Below are 13,397 nucleotides of genomic sequence, written 5' to 3'. Positions count from 1 at the left end.
GACTGCAGAACCACCTGGGTGGCCCGGGTGGATGAGCATCCAACTTTTGGTTTCAGCTCAGCTCATGATCTCAGGGATCGAGCTCTGCATTGGGTTCCCTGCTCGGTGTGGAGTCTGCCGAAGAGTCTTTCTCCCTCACCCTCTCCCACTCGCACTTGCTCTCTCTCTTTCTCTAAAATAAAGAAAACTTAAAAAATATGTTTTGACCTCAAACTAAGTTTTGAGCACTTCCAGAGGGTCCTGGAGTATCTCAAAAGATTTGTTCTCTCTCCCTACAAAAAGAGAGCTGTTAATACCAACCGGGCTTCTTTAGTATGTTAAATTACAGGGAAAGAATTATCAAATTAATGATGATAAACCTTCTTAGATTATATTGTATGTTATTGATATTATTAATATCAGTATTCTAGAAATCGTATGAAATTCCTAAAATTCTTATATGTACCAGTATTACCAGTCATAATTCTAGTTACTGGGATGCCTGGGTGGCTCAGTTGGTTAAGCCACTGCCTTCAGCTCAGGTCATGATCCCGGGGTCCTGGGATCGAGTCCCACATCGGGCTCCTTGCTCAGCGGGGAGCCTGCTTCTCTCTCCGCCTGTGCCTGCCACTCTGCCTGCTTGTGCTCTCTCTCTCTCTCTCTGACAAATAAATAAATAAATCTTTAAAAAAAATAATAATTCTAGTTACTACCTTAAAATATTTTACGTCATACAAATAACCACACTTATGTGTTAATTCCACAATAATGAATGCTCGCTCATCAGATCTTTAACAATATGGGCATTTAAAATGCTTTTGTCATTTACAGATAGTTGTTTTACTCTGATGCTCTGCAGAGTAGTCTTGAAAAAGTACTTCTTCAAGGAGATTTAAGGGAAGAACCCTTGACAAGTTCAGGTTTCTGATAACTTGAGACTATAAAACTGGGCTGGGTAATGGGGGCCTCTGGCTGGCTCAGTCAGTAGTTTTCTCTTAATTTTAAGAAATTTTAAAAATATTTTTTGAGAGAGAGAGAGAACGCAAGCAGAGGGAGGGATAGAGGGAGAGGGAGAACCAGACTCTCCACTGAGCAGGGAGCCCAAGGTGGGACTCGATCTCATGACCCTAGGATCATGACCTGAGCTGAAGGTAGACACTTAACCACCTGAGCCACCTTTGTGCCCCTTAAAAAAATTTTTTTTAATTTTTAGAAAATTTATTTATTTGAGAGAGAGAGAGGGTAGGTCATGTAACTCTTGTTCCCAGCCTTGTGAGTTGAAGCTCCATGCTGGGTGTGGAGCCTACTATAAAATAAGGTAAAATACAATACAATACAATACAATACAATACAACCTTTACCAAAACAAAACGAAACTGTGCTGGGTAAGAATTTCCAGAGGCAATGAAAAACTGGATTCAGGTAGAACAAGTATTAATTATTTGGAATGATGGGAATGCAAGCTGGTGCAACCCACTCTGGAAAACAGCATGGAGGTCCCTCAAAAAGTTGAAAATAGAGGGGCACCTGGGTGGCTTAGTGGGTTAAGCTGCTGCCTTCGGCTCAGGTCATGATCCCAGGGTCGTGGGATCGAGTCCCGCATCGGGCTTTCTGCTCAGCAGGGAGCCTGCTTCCCTCTATCTCTCTCTCTGCCTGCCTCTCTGTCTGCTTGTGATCTCTCTCTGTCAAATAAATAAATAAATAATCTTTAAAAAAAAAAAAGTTGAAAATAGAGCTACCCTATGGCCCAGCAATCGCACTACTGGGTATTTACCCTAAAGATACAAATGTAGTGATCCGAAGGGGCACCCGCACCCCAATGTTCATAGCAGCAATGCCCACAATAGCCAAACTATGGAAAGAACCTAGATATCCATCTACAGATGGATGGATAAAGAAGATGTGGTATACACACACACAAACACACACACCCCAAATATTACACAGTCATCAAAAAATGAAATCTCACCCTTTGCAACAAAGTAGGTGGAACTAGAGGGTATTATGCTAAGTGAAATAAATCAGTCAGAGACAGACAATTATCATATGATCTCACCGATATTTGGAATTTAAGAAACAAAGCAGAGGATCATGGGGGAAGAGAGGAAAAAAATGAAACAAGATGAAACCAGAGAGGGAGACAAACCATAAGAGACTTTTAACCTCAAGAAACAAACTGAGGGTTGCTGGAGGGGAGGGTGGTGGGGGGATGGGATAACGGGGTAATGGATATTGGGGAGGGCATGTGTTGTAATGAGCACTGTGTATTATATACAACTGTTGAATCATAGACCTGTACCCCTGAAACAAATAATACATTGTATGTTAATTGAATTTAAATTAAAAAATAATTTAAAAAAGGAATTTGTGATTTAAAAAAATTAAATAAAGTAGATTTGGTTAAAGCAAAAAAATTATTTGGAAATGAATGATTAAAATTTTTATGACTTTTGGGGAACATTTTATGGATTTTTGTTTCTTGAGATTTAAGGAAACCTTTTTCTCTTTTCTCTCAAGTTCTCAACAACTTGGTAAGATATATCTTTGTAAACAAAGATGGAACAACTTTTCTCCCTACCTGATCAGTCTAGAATTTGGTAACTCCTAGTGAGTGAGTATTCTTATTTTCATGGCAACAGAATTATTTGCATAAGGTCAATAAGAGTCTGTTCTCCTTGTAACAGGACACAATTGGAAACATAGATTATATTACCAAGGCTTTGACTGGAATGTCACATTTGAGAGAGGTGTACAAGGACTCTGATATGACCAGACAACATTTCTTTAAAGTTTTTTTTTCTAAGTGATCTCTACGCCAAATGTGGGGCTTGAACTCACGATCCTGAGATCAAGAGTCAGATGCTCCTCTCTCTGTCTGAGCCAGCTAGGTGCCCCCATGACCAGACAGCTTTAAGGGACTAACACTGACTTTATGGAGCCAATAAAGCCCCATGGAAAAATTGGCCTGGTACCTTGCTTACAGGGTTCCTGGGAGGCTTACCAGGTGAATAAGGAAGGTCACATCCTGGCAGGTGCAGGACTTTTAGGATATTCTGAAAATCTCAAAAAAAGAGGAATTCACCCAAATCTATAGGTACTGCAGCTACAACATGATGCTAGTCCTTAGTATGGCTTGTTAACCTAGAGAAGCTTTTAAAAGTTCAATCTGAGGGATGCCAGGGTGGCTCAGTCAGTTGGGTGTCTGTCTTCAGCTCGGGTCATGATCCCAGGGGCCTGGATCCAGCCCCACATCAGGTTCCTTGCTCAGTGGGGAGCCTGATTCTCCCGTTCCCTCTGCCATTCCCCTACTTGTGCTCTCTGGCTCCATCACTCTGAACACTACATCAAGAACTAATGATGTACAGTATGGTGACTAATATAATATAATAAAAAAAATAGAAAAAGAAAAGTTCAATCCAAGATTCCTTATGAAAAGTTCCAGCAAAGTAGATTTAAAAGAGCCTACAAGGTCAATCACTATTCTTGCTGCACTTATGTATATGATCAGGCCAAGCAGATTGAAATTAGACTTGGTTTGCAGATGCATTAGTCTTGCTGTGGTTATCTTTGATAAAAATGGGGGTGATTGTAGAGAGAAAATTATGTTTCATTAATACACCTTTGTGGATATCAAATTCTAGTGCTGTTAATTCTCTTTGAGAATTTGTTTTCTACCTGTAAACTGGATCTTGACTTTTTCTAGTTTCCTCCAATTTTTGACTAAATTCTCCAAAAGAATGTTTCCAGCTTTCCTCCTATCCTTCTGATATGGAATCCTTGAGAACTAAAACTGTCATTTTTCTGAAGCCATGAAAGCTAAAGTTGGACAACCTGATATGAACTTCAGAGAAATCACCACAACAGCTCATGTATGGACAATCAGACCTGTTGCAATGTGACCCCTCAGTATGATCACCAGTGACATTCAAAGTACAACTCAGAAAAATCTGTCAGATTGCCTCTGCCTGAAGAAATTTTGAGCCAGGCCTCTAGAAATCGTCCTGTCTCACTGCCTTCAGAACTCAGAGACTGGGTTTATAATCTGTTCCAATCATTAATCATTGTTTTTCTTTTGTTTCCATAGAAATGCCTCTTGTAACACAGCCCTAACTTTGGGGGCCCACCTGAATCACCACCTCCTGAACTGAGAGACAGAACTGTTTAACTGAACTGACCTATTCTCAGTATTAAGAGAGTGGTTCAGTGAGATGGAGCAATCTACCAACTCAATTTCAGGATTGTGAAACTTCTTGGGGAAATTTCCAAGGTGGGACTGGGGGGAGGGGCAGACTGTGACTGTGAAATATGCCATTTTGGCTGGTGGGTTATTTTGAGTTGAAGGCAGACTCAAGAAAAACTTTTATTTCTCCCAAATCACCTAAAAGGATTTAAATAGGGGACCTGGTCCATAAAGAGAGCTATTACCAGAGATAAATTTTTATTTGAAAGTCCTATCCGTAGGGCAGGGCAAGCGTCTAATGACCAGACATTTTTTCTTCTTATTGTCCTGTGACCTTCCTTCCCTTTGAAGCCCCAGGCCCCTATCCCATTACTTAGTTCAGGATGGCATAAAATCCTCAACTGATGGGCTTGTCTTTGGGTCTCATGTTCTGAAGGACTTTCTCTATGTATGTGAGTAAATGTTTCTTTCTTGTTAATCTGTTTTATATCAACTTACCAGCCAAAGAACCTAGAATGGTGGAAGATAGTTTTTTCCTCCCAACACATGCAGTGTTTTTTCTTTCATCCTTTTGGCTTATTTTGTTTAGTGCACTTCCCTCAAGTTTCATCAGTGTTTTAGCATGTGTTAGAATTTCCTTCCTTTTTAAGGATAAGTAATATTCTATAATATTATATGAATATACTAAATTTTGTTTATCCATTCATTCAGTGATGGACATTTGGGTCAATTATTTGGGCCATTTTTGGCTCTTGTAAATAGTACTACTATGAACACTGGTGTACAAAAATTGTTTGAGTACTTGTATTCAATTCTTTGGCAATATACTCATAAGTGGAATTGTTGAATCATATAGTAATTCTATGTTTAAATTTTGATGAAGTCCAATTTATTGCCTACACCTTTTGTTTTATATCCACAAAATCATGGTTGAGTCCACTGTCAAAAGGATGTTGGGCTTTGTTTTCTCCTAAGGGTTTTATATATAGTCTTACCTCTTACATCTTTGATCCACAGAATGTAGATTTTATAACTTGTTAATATAGTGATCTTCAAAAAATATCAACCCGGGGCACCTGGGTTGCTCAATCAGTTAAGTGTCTGCCTTCAGCTGGGGTCCTGATCTCAGGGTCCTGCATAGGGCTCCCTGCTCAGCAGGGAGCCTATTCCTCCTTCTCCCTGTGCCTCTCTCCCTGCTTGTGCTCTCTCACTCACTCTCTCAGATAAATAAATAAGTAAAATCTTAAAAAAAAGTATCCTAGCCTGCAGGGTTCTCTGTGATTTGGTTAACACTTTTCTGATTTCAACAAATTCTAGGAACACAGCCCACACCATGCTGTTTCTCAAATATGCCAAGCACATTCCCACCTCAAAGCATTTATATTTGCTATTCCTTCTTCCAGGAGCACACTTCCTTCTTATCTTTGATTATTCATCCCCTTCTCAAGGAGGTCTTTCCTGAGCACCTTATCTAAAGTGCCATCTTCATTTCTATCCCACTACCTGCTTTTGTTTTCTTATTAGCATTTGTCATTGCCTAACATGTTATTTGTTTCTTCCTCATGTTCCCCCAAAAGAATATAGACTTTAGGGGAGCAAAGATCTTGGCCTCCCTCTTACTATAACAGGATCCTCAAATTTTTATTTAAATACATAGATGCTCAGAATAAAGGCACTTAGTGGTGGGCAATGGGTGAAAAACTTCTAGGTCATATTCTTAAAAATAAGGAGTGTACCTCCTTTTCTCTCTCCCCACTTAAGCCTGGCTAGAGTTGGATGTGGTGGCAACCGGTATTAGACTATTTAGATGATGACAACTCCTTGGAGATGAAAAGCTATAAGTCAGATGGAACCTAGGTACCTACTGATTTCTTGAATCAAGGCTGTTAAAAGGGGCATCTAGGTGGCTTGTCAGTTGCGCATCTGCCTTCTGCTCAGGTTGTAATCTCTGGGTCCTGGGATTGAGCCTCACATCAGGCTGCTTGCTCAGCGGGGATTCTGCTTCTCTCTCTCTCCCTCTGTCCCTCCCACCCACATATTCTCTGTCTCTCAAATAAATAAATAAAACCTTCAAAAAAAAAGCTGTTGAAAATCTTGGATTTTTTCTTTTTTTTTGAGAAAGAGCACACTTTATTTGAAAGAGAGCATTGTTTATAACCAAAAGATGAAAGCAGCCCAAAGGCATCCTACATACCATGTTCTAAAAGATACAAAGTATGATGGGTAAAGAGGATTAAGAGTACACATAATATGATGAGCACTGAGTAATGTACAGAATTACTGAATCACTGTATCATAGTACTGAAACTAATACAACACACACATTAATTATACTTGAGTAAAAAACATTTTTTAAAAGATTTTATTTATTTGACAGAGAGAGCACAAGGAGGCAGAGGTCCAGGCGGGGGGTGGGGAAGCAGGCTCCCCGCTGAGCAGAGAGCTCAATGTGGGGCTCGATTCCAGGACCCCGAGATCATGACCTGAGCTGAAGGCAGAGGCTTAACCCACTGAGCCACCCAGGTGTACCTAAAAAACATTTTCTTTTTTTTTTTTTTCCTAAAAAACATTTTCAAAGATACATAGGATGTTTTGCTAAGAAAGATCAACTGGAATATGTATTCCTTTGGGCGCCTCCCCACTCATATCTCTCTGAGGGGCTGAGACAATCCTACCCATTTCTTTGAAGGCAACTGTGGTTCACTAAAGACAGAGCCACTCAAGGGTACCTTCTTGTTTTTCATAAAAACACTTTTAGAGGCACCTGGGTGGCTCAGTCATTAAGCGTCTGCCCTCAGCTCAGGTCATGATCCCAGGGTCCTGGGATCAAGCCCCACAGCAGGCTCCCCACTCAGCGCGAAGCCTGCTTCTCCCTCTCCCACTCTCCCTGCTTGTGTTCCCTCTCTCGCTGTGACTTCTATCAAATAAATACAATTTTTAAAAAATAACCCCCCCCAAATTTTTAGATTTTTTTCTTTGAAGTCTCCATTTGTTACTTTCATTCTACGTTCTCTCGAGGCCATCAGACTAGCTTCTATACAGATGGCCTTGTTGTCAACACCAGGGAGGTCAGCTTTAGCCATGATCAAGTCGCCTATGGTTACATCAGCAGCAGCCAGCATCGTCCTGCTTGCATGAATCATCCTTCTTGGTCCTTTCACTGGGCAGGGGGACCTTGCTCTCCCTGTCAGTGCGGCCTGATCTGATAAGTGCCTGATGGCAATTTTTTACTTGGTTTGTGGCCACGATAACGCGCATGTCTTCCCTTGAATTAAATCTATTCAACTGCTTCCACAGCTCTAGTATTGTTGGCTGAATTTCTCTGTCACCCCAGAATCTGAGTAATATTCTTTTGTTCCAATAGCATCAATTTCATCAATAAAAATGATGAATGAGGGGCACCTGGGTGGCTCAGTGGGTTAAGCCGCTGCCTTCGGCTCAGGTCATGATCTCGGGGTCCTGGGATCGAGTCTGTGTCGGGCTCTCTGCTCAGCAGGGAGCCTGCTTCCTCCTCTCTCTCTCTGCCTGCCTCTCTGCCTACTTGTAATCTCTCTCTGGCAAATGAATAAATAAAATCTTAAAAAAATGATGAATGATACATGTTCTTCAGCATCTTGACACAATTCCTGTGAAAGTCTGGGTCAATCACCTAGGTACTTCTGAGTCATTCAGAGCCAGCTATGCTCAAGAAAGTGGTTGAGGTTTGGTTTGCTATTGCTTTGGCTAGTAAGATTTTACCTGTGCCAAGTGGACCATACAGAATGACTTCCTTAGGGCTTTATACCTGGTTTTTTTTTTTTTTTCATAATATTCCGAATGAGCAAGAGGAAAGCCACAGATTCCTCGATTTCCCTATTTGGTAGTCCGACCCCCCAGTAACAGCACAGATCTCCTGGAGGGACTTTTCACCTTTGTCGCTGTGACCACAGGATCCACGTCACCGCATCACAGCATGTACCTTGTGGTTGAACAGGGCCGAGCAGCTGGGTTCCAGCAGACTGTTGTCTATGAATGAAAAATGCTGATGTGGTGTTCTCAGCGCACAGATGTAGACACAATGGCATGTCTTTGATCATCACTGACCTCTTCCAAGGCTCCTACCAACATTGTGTAGGAACTGGCTGCCCTCAGATCATTCACCTTTGATCTTTCCTCCTTGCTTTTCTCCTAAAAGCTTCATTTATTCCTGATTTCTAATGAATTCTTTTTTTTTTAAAAGATTTTATTTATTTATTTGTCAGAGAGAGAGGGAGAGAGAGCGAGCACAAGCAGAGAGGCAGGCAGAGGCAGAGGGAGAAGCAGGCTCCCTGCCGAGCAAGGAGCCCGATGTGGGACTCGATCCCAGGACGCCGGGATCATGACCTGAGCCGAAGGCAGCTGCTTAACCAACTGAGCCACCCAGGCATCCCTCTAATGAATTCTTCCTCCTCTAACTTTAATAATTTTAACTGGCACTGAATGTGAGGGTTATCAATGGCAGTTTGCTGACAAGTAAGTATCTGATCCCTTTGTTGCCTTCTTTTCACAACTCTAGTTGGTACACAAGGTTCATATTTCTTTTCTGTTTCTTTGTCATCCTTCTTGCTACCTCCAGGACCATGACCACCACTACGCTGACCCATCTTGCTTGGGCCACCCGAGCCAAGATTGGACTTTTATGTGGAGACACATTTTCATCTTTTTAAAAAGATTTTATTTATTTCTTTGAGATAGAGAGTGAGAGAAAGAGAAAGAGAGTACACTCAAGTAGGGGGAGTGGCAGGCAGAGAGAGAGGGAGAACCAGGCTCCCTGATGAGCAGGGAACCCAGTACAGGTGCAAGGGTTGATCCCAGAACCCTGGGATCATGACCTGAGCCAAAGGCAGACACACAATCGGCTGAGCCCCCCAGGTACTCCAACACATTTTCATCTTAATAAAGTAACTATTATTTTGCATCTCTGTCACAGTAGCTGTATCTATTTCTTATCTCTGAGCTTTCTACCCACTGTGCATCAGCCAAGAGAAGGGAGGAATATCAACCACAGTGATCCACAAGTTCTTATATTAATCTCTGTGTATTTCCAGTCTTAGAATGGGGAATGGAAAGGGAAAAAAAATCCAAAACATCATTATTCCTCCTGCATAGAAGCACATTACCTCAACTATTTATAAAACTACATATACCCATGCATGCAAAAAAACACTAGAAGAAAATACTTATAAATGTTAAGTGGAGGGGCGCCTGGATGGTTCACTTGGTTAGGTGTCTGCCTTTGATTCAGATCATGATCCCAGAGTCCTGGGATCTCTCCCTCTCCCTCTGTCACTCCCTCTGCCGCTCTCCCAGCTTGTGCTCTCTCATTCTCTCACTCTTACTCTCTCTCAATAAGTAAATAAATAACATATTAAAAAATGTTAAGGGTGAAGATTCAGTGGAAAGAATTCAGGGAAGAAAAAGAAGTACTGTGAAAGAGAAAAAAGAGAAAGAAGCTTTTTGGATGTGGAAATGGAAAGAATAATGATGCAATTTTCATGAAAGTCATTAAATCTGTCATTCTTATTACATTACAGTAACATAAACACCTTAACGAATCCACTGTGGAGTCAGATAAAATTTTTCTCTGAAAGTATTAGAGAGAATGATTGTGCTTGTTCTGTGCTTCCTGAAACATGTGCAGTAAAACGGTATTCCTGAGACACAACCATGGCAAAAAGAGCTTTATCTGTGGATGAATACATTATCTCTCCCTGGAATTTTAAAGGCGCTGAGAAATCCTGCAGTTAGGAAGCATGATTCACATTCCTCAATGAAGCTTTGCCGTGACAGGCATTTTTTATTGTTCACATCTACACTCTCTTCTTTGTTCTTACAACCTTGATTTGTTCAGAGCAACATGCCCAGTTAAAGAACCATATTTTCCAGCATTCCGTGCAGCTAGAGGTGGCCGGGTGACATGGTTCTAGGCAATGAGGTGGAAGTGGCAGTTGCTGAGTGAAGCTTCCTGAAGAGTTCATAAAAGAATGACCAACTGAGTGCCTGGGTGGCTCAGTCAGTTAAGCGTCTGCCTTTGCCTCAGGTCATGATCCTAGGGTCCTGGGATCGAGTCCCACATCAGGAAGTCTGCTTCTCCCTCTTCCGGCTGCTCCCCCTACTTGTGCATGCACGCTCTCTCTCTCTCTCTCTGACAAATAAATAAATAAATCAAATCTTAAAAAAAAAAAAAAAGAAAGAAATATTGTTGCCATTTTCCCTTCCCATTCAACACCTTGGCCAAAACATGTTTGTGACTGTGACAGAGGACACAAACCTCTGAAGATCAAAGACACAGGATAAGAGAAACTGACCAAAACTATAAAGGTAGCTGCAGCCTCTGATGCTTTCATGGGTTGACTGTATTTCTCAGAACTTCTCAATCCATGAGAAAAAGGAAATCTCTATTTGGCTAAGGTACTATGGGTTTCCTGTCAAAACACAGAAGGAGTGTGGGTCCTATTGGCGCCATGGGGTAGCCACATTTGTCTAAATCTTAACTTTCTGTACAAAAGAGAGAAAGCAAGCCCTCATTTGTTTGTTACATGTACCAGAGACAAATAGCCATGTGCACTGTGTCTGGGTTCTGGGTAAGGAAGGAGGAGAGAACTGTCATGCTTTGAAAATGCTGAGTCTGAGATACTCCTGGGATAGCCACATGTGGAAAACCAGGAGAGCATGGGATAGGTAGGTCGGGAGCACAAATGCACTGTAAGCAACTCGGGGTTGCCATGAAATAGTAACTGCTAATCTATTTTTTAAAGATTTTATTTATTTATTTGACAGAGAGAGAGAGTGATCACAAGTAGGCAGAGAGGGAGGCAGAGAGAGAGGGGGAAGCAGGCTCCCCGCCGAGCAGAGAGCCTAATGTGGGACTTGATCCCAGGACTTTGAGATCCTAACCTGAGCGGAAGGCAGAGGCTTAACCCACTGAGCCACCCAGGTACCCCAGTAATTGCTAATATTTATTGAGCATTTAGTACAGGTTGGGAACTTGGTGAAACTCTGATTACATTGCCATATTTAATACCACTAATATCCCCGAGTAGTATGTGTAAAGGGGCCCATTTGTCCAGAGGCACACTGGCAAAGGCTCAGGAAATGGTCAATTATTTTAGGACAGAGGACTGATACTTCTTTCACATTGAAATAGATGATCCCAAGATCAATGCTAATTCTGGAACTGCTTCTCCTTTATTTTTTGAGCATTGGAAACACATTTCTGGATGATTTTTAAGGCAGAACTTGGTTTGAATGCTAGTTCAGTGCTGCCATTGTTTCCCATACCAACCCTAAAAACAGAAAGATATACCAGAAGATGCCACTAAGAATATATGTCTATAGTAGAAAGGCATTCATTCATTCATTCAACAAATAGGTTTTAAGTGTCTTCTGTTTGCCAGGCCACACCTCTTATTGCCCCTCCTCTTCTCAAAAAACAGACAAAAACAAAAGACCTCCAAACAAACAATAAAAACCCAAATCAAAAAAGCAACAACCTCCCCTCCTCCATATAACTAGCTTTCAAGAGGGCTCAGGTAGTCACATGGATATAGAATAGAGCTGTTGCAGCAAGTACTATTGCATTTTTAAAAATTATGTTATGTTAGTCACCATACAGAAGTACTATAGTGTTGACCTTGAAAATTTTATCTCCACAAACTGAATCTCATGGATCTTCATTAAATTCACGGTTACAGCTGAAAAATGCCACATTTTTTGCTATTGTCCTTTAATAATATGATAACCTTATAAAGGAACTTCGTGTGATTAAATCATATATTTAAATAATTATGAACTTATCTTTCTTCCTATTCCTGTTCTTCACCTTTTCATACCTATTGCTTTTGTTAGACCAGGAAATTACTGTTACCAGTTTCTCTGTGGAGATATTTTATGCCTAGGCAAGTGTCAAGGACAGAAAAAATTTCCTCCCATCCTCCTAAGTTCTCTAATAATTAAATCAACATAATACACATTAATAGGGGTAAAAAAGTTAATTTTGCATATACAGAAGCCCCATAAAAAGGTGAAATCCAAAAACACTCAGGCAGTTGAGGCTTATATGCCATTTCTGAGCTAAGGAATGGGATAAGGGTTTGGGACTTCAAAGGGGAGAAGGGCAATTCAAAGGAAGATAAAAGCAGATGTTTGCCCTGCCATGCAAGTAAGTCCTTGAGATGAAAATCTAACCCTGGTAATAATTCTCTTTCTGGGCCAGGTCCCCCTATTTAAATTCTTTCAGGCAGTTGAAGGAGAGGTAAAAATTTTTCCAGAGTCTGCTAGGTTTGGACTGATTTCAGCTCAAAACAATCCACATGTCTGGGGCGCCTGGGAGGCTCAGGTCATGATCTCAGGATCCTGGGATGGAGTCCCACATCGGGCTCCCTGCTCAGCGGGGAGCCTGCTTCCTCCTCTCTCTCTGCCTGCCTCTCTGCTCACTTGTGATCTCTGTCTGTCAAATAAATAAAATCTTAAAAAAAAAAATCCACGTGTCAAAGTGGCAGGCAAACTTTTGGGGTGGCATATTCAGAAGCTCGTTTGTCTCTCTAGCCATGTGGGTCCTCCTGGTTTTGTTTTCCAAGATTTTATTTTGGTTAATTCTTTTTATTGACATATAATGTATTATTTGCCCCAGAGGTACAGGTCTGTGAAATCCAGATTTTATTTTTGAGTAATCTCCGCACCCAAATAGGGCCTGAACTCACGACCCTGAGATGAAGACTCTCCCCCTCCACCTACTGAGCCATCCAGGAGCCCCAGGACTACTCATATGGATCTCAAAACGAAACAAAACAAAATACAATGTTATAACCATACACATTGTTCTGGGCTTTGCTTTTTTTCACGTAATATACCTTAGAACTTGTAAACTGCTGTTTTGCTCTCTCTAGCAATAGCAAGTTATTCCTTCGGGAAAAAAATGGGCTCTATTTAATTACACCCGATTACTCTGGTTTCACGGCTTAAAAGAGGAAAACGTTGTCTTTGTCTACCCGAGTCAGTTTGAGATTACTAGGAATCCCCGTTTTGTCCTCCTTTCTTAGCCGTTGGGAGGAAAAAAATCCCTTAACGCGAAACAACGAGAGATTAAGCCAAAACTAACTTCCAAGAATAGCAGGAGCGACAAGGCCACGGAAAGGACCCTCCCCCGCACACTCCACCTGCACACAAAGACCCTGCGTACAAGGCCCTTCCGCCCTGCGGCTGGGGCGGGGCCGAATCC

General features: G+C 41.4%; 1 pseudogene; it reads right to left on the bottom strand.

The window, feature by feature from the left end:
• Window positions 1-8,781, bottom strand: part of LOC122910177 — a 38,494-nt pseudogene extending 29,713 nt beyond the window's left edge.
• Between the last annotated feature and the right edge of the window lie 4,616 nt (window positions 8,782-13,397).

The sequence above is a fragment of the Neovison vison genome, chromosome 6 (genome assembly GCF_020171115.1).
Source record: "Neovison vison isolate M4711 chromosome 6, ASM_NN_V1, whole genome shotgun sequence".
Classification (NCBI taxonomy): Eukaryota; Metazoa; Chordata; class Mammalia; order Carnivora; family Mustelidae; genus Neogale; species Neogale vison.
The sequence above is the reverse complement of the archived record's forward strand: the minus strand, read 5'-3'. Positions and strand labels throughout refer to the sequence as shown.